The sequence below is a fragment of the Camellia sinensis genome, chromosome 9 (genome assembly GCF_055761805.1).
Source record: "Camellia sinensis isolate YWXY chromosome 9, ASM5576180v1, whole genome shotgun sequence".
In the NCBI taxonomy this organism is placed as follows: Eukaryota; Viridiplantae; Streptophyta; class Magnoliopsida; order Ericales; family Theaceae; genus Camellia; species Camellia sinensis.
In genome coordinates, this window is record NC_138969.1 from 8,708,836 (window position 1) to 8,716,517 (window position 7,682).

General features: G+C 34.8%; 1 pseudogene across 1 annotated transcript; it reads left to right on the plus strand.

Annotated features, from left to right (window-relative positions):
* Positions 1-7,394, plus strand: LOC114284993 (proteasome subunit alpha type-4-like; annotated as a pseudogene). Its single transcript, XR_014339360.1, has 2 exons — positions 1-494; positions 6,954-7,394. The product of XR_014339360.1 is annotated as a proteasome subunit alpha type-4-like (transcript).
* The last annotated feature ends 288 nt before the right edge of the window (positions 7,395-7,682 follow it).

The window sequence follows — 7,682 nt, forward strand, 5'->3', positions numbered from 1 at the left end:
ATGTCTCAAAGGTATGATAGCCGTACAACAATCTTTTCTCTAGAAGGTCGTCTGTACCAGGTTGAATATGTAATGGAAGCAATTGGAAATGCTGGGACTGCCATAGGGATACTATCAAAAGATGGGGTCGTACTGGTTGGAGAAAAGAAAGGCACTTCCAAACTCCTACAGACCTCAACATCCACCGAGAAAATGTACAAGATTGATGACCATGTTACATGTGCCGTGGCTGGAATCATGTCCGATGCCAACATCCTCATCAACACAGCCCGGGTCCAAGCTCAGCGCTACACGTATGCTTACCAAGAACCAATGCCAGTTGAATAGCTGGTTCAATCTCTATGTGACACCAAACAAGGATACACACAATTCTGTGGGCTTCGACCATTTGGTGTATCATTTTTGTTTGCGGGATGGGATAAGAACTAGGGGTTTCAGCTTTACATGAGCGACCCGAGTGGAAACTATGGTGGTTGGAAGGCTGCGGCAATCGGTGCTAACTGTAAGAATATCCATAAAGTGGCCCATATGCCACATGTTTGTTTTATTTATTTATTTATTTATATTATATATATTTAATTGGTTTAATGGCTAATGGGTAACTAATGTTTGTTCACTATCCCATATGGTGGTTTTATGGGGCTTTATAACTTCCCTAATGGTGGGAAGTTATAAGGAGTTACACTTGGATATGGGTCCAAGCCTATCTATATATATGCCTGTGATAGCCATCAAACACAAACGTTGTTTTTGTGAATAGAATAGGCTTGAAACTCTGTTTCTTCCACTTTTCCCATATGGTTTTGTAAAAGTGTTCAGTGAGTGGGCTTTGTTTATACATTCAAGCTTTGATCATTCAAGGATAAAGATTCAAAGGCTTGAACATCATGGTAGGAGGTATTCTTTTTTTTGAATTGAAATTATTTTAATTCTCACAATTGGTATCAGAGCCACCTTCTGTTTGTTGTTCAGCATTACTGTAATTTATGGAGGCCAAATCTTGTTAGATCATTTTTATTTTGTTTGCGTTTATGCTATCTATATAATATAATGGCCTGATCACTAGCACACTACTGTGGCATAAGGAATCAGAGAACCAAAATTATTTTCAATTATTATTCTCAGTTTTGAGAATTCATGAAACTTGTTTATTTTAATTCTACTTTAGATTGGTTAATATCTATATGGGTATAAAGCATATCTTGCTGCGTAATTAAAAAAAAAAAAAAAAAAAAGAGGAAGGAAGGATTGAATCACCAAATTGTTTCTAGTTTTTATTCATCATCTGTAATAATAATATATTTCCAGTGGGATCAGCTTTATTAAAATCTAAATTTTATTCTTTAAAAATTTATTTTCTTTCCATTGATTTAGTGAATTTATATGTATAATAAACGTGGAAAGTAGCAAATGATCAACTTATATTGGGTTTTACTTGTGGAGATCACATTGATTTATAATTGCTTCCTTTATTTTTGGACTTTTGTGATTATGGTTTTACTGTTGATCAAATACTATGCATTCTGATAACTTTATATGCGTTAGACAATTAGTCCTGTATATGTGGTTATGAGTAGATCAATATTTAGCCTTAACCTTTGAAACCTACGCCAGTTTAATTTATTGTTAAATATTATAGTAGGAATGACATGTTATGAAAGACATTTTATTGTAGTTGCATGGGAAAGTAATGAGAAAATTTAATTGAATTTCATACAGTGAATTATAACATGTTGCTTTATAATTTTTATAATATTTGAGATTCATTAGCATGTTATCTAAAATAATGTAAGATTATATTACACGCATTAAGGTAATTATTTATGCTTTGAAAATTCATGTGAAATAAGAGTATGTATACACTATGTGTTGGGCTTATGGAGTTTATTTTGGTCCAATTTTTAAGCAAAATCTAGTATAAGGTTGAATTACATGTGTTTGGTTTTGAGTTTTTTCATGTGATATTACTCTGATTGCATGTATTATATATTTTGTGCATTAAAAAATTATGTATTTGTTGTGACTATAAGGATTTGCTCTCATTAATAAATTATGCCATATTTTAAAATTTTATTCTGTTTTAAGAGTAGCCACAACATCTTAAGACATAAAGATGTGGTCCTTAGTATTTTGATCACATAAAATTAAAAATTAATTTGGCATTTTTACATTGCAATTTTGTTTTATAAATAATTTCTTGATCCCACAGGAAAGTAATTATTTATGAAATTTAATTAGAATAAAATAATGGATTGGCTATTAAAAGGATTGAACACTCTAAACCCACAGGTATGAGTTTTCTTTTCCTTAAATATTTCGGAACCCATTAGTCTTATTATAAAGTAATAGCAAATCTAATATAGTTTAGTGACCTCTACCCACAGGAAGGTTTAGATTTGTTACTAAATTTGACATTGGTTGATTCAGACTATAGCTATTGTTTCAAAGCATTAATAATGTTCTTGGTAATTGCAGTGATTTCTACCTCTGTACTATCTAATGAGTCTTCTCGTATTCCATTCTTGAATGGTGATAATTTTTCAGACTGGAAGGACAAAATCCTTCTAACATTAGGGTGCATGGACCTCGATCTGGCACTCTGTGTGGATGAACCTCCTGAACTCACGGCCGAGAGTTCCGCTGCAGAAAAGAGTGCTTACGATAAATGGGAGCGATCCAATCGCTTAAGTCTAATGCTCATAAAGTCACATATTAGCCAGAGCATTAGGGGCTCAATCCCACCATCTGATAAGGTCAAGAACTACATTAGGGCTATTGAAGAGCAATTTGTTAGTTCTGGCAAAGCATTGGCAAGCACCCTAATGAACAAACTATCAGAAATGAAGCATAACAATTCTAGGAGTGTGCATGAGCACATTATGGAAATGAGAGACATTGCAGCTCGACTTAAGTCCTCAGAGATTGAGAAGAAAGGTAATCTCATATCTCTTGTGTGTTATGAATCTAATTTTGTTAATACTCATCAATATGATTGGTGGATTGATTCGGGTTCTACAATTCACATTGTTAATACCATGCAAGGCTTCCTCAGCCTAAGGAAACCAATGGGAAATGAACAAGGCATCTATTCGGGCAATGGGATGCTTTCGCACGTCGAAGCTGTTGGAACTTTCATACTTGTTTTCAAAAATGGCTTTGTTTTGGATCTTGAAAATGCATTTTACATTCCATCTTTTTCAAAAAATTTAATTCATGTTTCTAGACTAGTACCGTTTGGATTTGAATTTCAGTTTGTTGGTGCAAATTTTAGTTTATTTAAAGACTCTGTTTCTGTAGGATTTGGTACTTTAATTAATGGTTTGTACAAATTAAATCTAGATCCTGTTTTTGAAAAAAATCTTTTAACCTTGAATGGTAATATTGGCATTAAGCGTAATATTGTTGATGAGGCCTCCTCTATTCTTTGGCATAAGAGATTGGGACATATCTCCATTGAGAGAATAAAGAGGTTGGTTAATGATGAAGTCCTTCTGACTCTTGATTTTACCAACTTTGGTACTTGTATGGACTGCATAAAGGGAAAGCAGACCAACAAGACCAGTAAAGGTGCCAAAAGGAGTGAGGAAATTCTTGGAATCATACACACTGATATTTGTGGACCATTTACTCCACCTTGTCTGAGTGGTCAGAGATATTTTATCTCATTTATTAATGACTTCACACGATACATGTATCTCTACCTCTTGTTTGATAAGGCCGAGGCACTTGATGCATTTAAAGTTTATAAAGCAGAAGTAGAGAAACAAACAGAAAAGAAAATTAAAATTGTCAGGTCAGACAAGAATGGGGAATATTATGGGAGGTACACAGAATTGGGACAATTACCAGGTCCATTTGCTAAGTTCCTTAAGGAAGAAGGCATTATTGCACAATATTCAATGCCTGGCACACTACAACAAAATGGTGTTGCTGAAAGAAGGAACCGAACACTTATGCAAATGGTAAGGAGCATGCTTAGTTATTCTAATGTGTTTATAAATTTATGGAGTGAAGCTTTGAAAACTACTGTGTATATCTTAAACAAGGTTCCATCCAAGGTTGTTCCCAAAACACCGTTTGAGTTATGGAAAGGATGGAAGCCAAATTTAAGACCCTTACACGTTTGGGGTTGTCTAGTTGAAGTGAGGGTGTATAACCCACATTTAAAGAAATTGGACCCCAGAATAGTTAATGGTTTTTTCATAGGCTATGCGAAAAACTCCAAGGGTTACAGATTTTATTGTCCTTCAAATTCACTTAGAATTGTTGAAGCCAGAAATGCTGAGTTTATTGAGGAAGTTGACCCTAGTGAGAGTTACCCTCGAAAGATAGAGTGGAAGGAATCACAGGATCCGGATACAACACCCATGGATATAGGTGAATTGGTTGTCTTTCAAGATAATCAACCTGATATTCTTGAAAATCAACAAATTCAAGAACTTTCATCACAGGAGGAACAAGTCAACATAGAGCATGTAGCTCAAGTCCCAATTCAGACTACAGAATTAAGAAGATCCTCACGAGCTAGAAAGTCAGCAATTTCTGGTGATTATTTCCGTATACTCAATGGAGTCTAATTTTGACATTGGACCTAAAGATGATCCTATTTCATTTTCTAATGCCATAAATAGAGATGATTCTAAATTATGGTATGATGCCATGAAGGAAGAGTTGGAATCTATGGCTAAGAATCAAGTTTGGAAAATTGTCGAGTTGCCTAAAGGAGTTAAAGTTGTTGGCTGTAAATGGGTCTATAAGACCAAGAAAGACTCAAATGGTAATGTCGAACGATATAAGGCCAGACTTGTAGCCAAGGGTTTTACTCAAAGAGAAGGCATCGATTATCATAATACATTTTCTCCGGTTTCTAAGAAGGATTCATTTTGAATTATCATGGCATTAGTAGCTCATTTTGATTTAGAGCTACATCAAATGGATGTGAAAACGACATTTTTAAATGGGGATCTTGAGGAAGAAGTATACATGAACCAACCTGAAGGTTTTTGTTCTGATAAAGGTAGTCACTTAGTTTGCAAGCTCAACAAATCCAAATATGGACTAAAACAAGCTTCCCAACAGTGGTATTTAAAGTTCCACAATGTTGTTACTTCATATGGTTTTATGGAGAATGTTGTGGACAACTGTATATACATTAAGGTTAGTGGGAGCAAATACATTTTTCTAGTTCTATATGTGGATGACATTTTACTTGCATCTAATGATTTCGGATTGTTGCATGATACTAAACAATTTCTTTCCCAAAATTTTGAAATGAAGGATATGGGTGAAGCATCTTATGTCATTGGCATAGAGATTCACAAAGATAGGTCCAAAAGGACATTAGGATTGTCTCATAAAGCCTACATTGAAAGAGTTTTGGAGAAATTCAAGATGAGTGATTAAACTCCTAATGCAGCGCCCATTTTGAAGGGTGACAAATTCAGTTTAAATCAATGTCCGAAAAATGATTTGGAAAAGGAACAATTGGTTAGCATTTCCTATGCGTCTGCCGATGGAAGTTTAATGCATGCTCTGGTTTGTGCATGACCTGACATTGCATTTGCAGTTGGGATGCTTGGAAGATACCAAAGTAATCCAGGAATGGAACATTGGAAGGCTGCAATGAAAATCATGAGGTACTTAAAGGGAACCAAGGACTACAGGCTTACTTACAAGCATGTTGACTGTCTTAAGGTGGTTAGATATTCAGACTCAGATTTTACGGGTTGTTAAGATTCCAGAAAATCCACTTTAGGATATGTCTATCTGCTAGCAGGTGGTGCTGTTTCATGGAAGAGCGCCAAAGAGACGATAATTGCATCGTCAACAATGGAAGCAGAGTTTATAGCATGCTTTGAAGCAACCTCACAGGCTATTTGGTTAAGGAATTTTATCACAGGGCTTCGAATTGTGGATTCAATTTCTAGGCCATTAAAGGTTTACTGTGATAATTCGGCCTCGGTTTTCTTCTCTAACAACAACAAAAGTAGTAGCCGAAGCAAGCATATTGACATAAAGTATCTTGCAATTCGAGACCGTGTTAAGAAGCAAGAAGTCAGCATTTAGCATATTAGTACCGATATGATGGTTGCAGATCCCATGACCAAAGGTCTTTTTGTAAAGGTGTTTTGAAAACACATTGAGGGCATGAGACTAATTGGTTAGCTTAATAATTTTTCTAGTTGTTATTTTATTTTGTTTTGTCATGACATTTTGATTATTATTAGTGAAAAGCATCATTTTGTACACCTAAAGTATTTGTGATGCTATGCAGTCCATTGGGACTATTGATCCATAGGGATCATTGGACCCAGAATAACTTATTAGAAGTTATTCATAAAGAATGACACCACATAAAGTTGAGAGTGTGATACAATGTAATACATGGAAGGGAATACTTAATTGATAGAGTATAACTGCCATGATTCGTGTATTATAACTCTAAGGTTTGGGTATTTTTATTTAATGGCCATAATCAGTTTGTTAGTTACCCGACAATCAACAACGTGTGTTATATGTGCCAAGAGGGAGAATGTAAGAATATCCATAAAGTGGCCCATATGCCATATGTTTGTTTTATTTATTTATTTATGTTATATATATTTAATTGGTTTAATGGCTAATGTGTAACTAATGTCTGTTTACTATCCCATATGGTGGTTTCATGGGGCTTTACAACTTCCCTGATGGTGGGAAGTTATAAGGAGTTACACTTGGATATGAGTCCAAGCCTATCGATATGTATGCCTGTGATAGCCATCAAACACAAACGTTGTTTTTGTAAATAGAATAGGCTTGAAACTCTATTCCTTCCACTTTTCCCATATGGTTCTGTAAAAGTGTTATTTTGTTTATACATTCAAGTTTTGATCATTCAAGGATAAAGATTCAAAGGCTTGAACATTATGGCAAGAGGTATTCTTCTTTCTGAATTAAAATTATTTTAATTCTCACGCTAACAACCAGGCTGCGCAGTCGATGCTTAAGCAGGATTACAAGGATGATATCACAAGAGAAGAGGCGGTACAACTTGTGCTAAAGGTGCTCAGTAAGACTATGAACAGCACCAGTCTTACTTCGGATAAGCTTGAACTGGCTGAGGTTTTCCTCTCTTCAGGGAAAGTGAAGTACCAGGTTAGCTCTCCCGAATCTCTTAGTAAGTTGTTGGTGAGCTTAGGGTTGACCCAACGCGCCACGGAGGCGTCATGAATTACTGTTATCTTGATTCAGACCTATGTTTTTGGACTAGTTTGAGATCTTACAAGGACATGATGTGTTGTGTTGATCTGATACAATTGTTATTTTTATGTTAGAAGTAGTGAACTTTTCTTATTCATGTATTGAAACCCTTTATGGTTTATTTGTAGCTTTCTTGGATTATCTGTTTGGGCCAATTCTTCTGTTGACATGCTTTGTCTTTCAATGATTTTGAGAATTTTCGCTTAAAAATCAAGTTATGCTTCATTTTCCTAGACATTATGCGAGTCATTTTTTAACTTGTACTGAATTTTTAATGTGCTAAAAAGCAAACAATATTTTACATATTCTTTAGCCTAAGTTTTTAATCTAGATTAAATTGGACAAATCAATTACTTAAAAAATGTCTATTAACAGATATATAAGCCAATTACTTTTTCATCAGGACAAGTTTTCTTTTAAAACTTATCTTACCAAAATAAGAT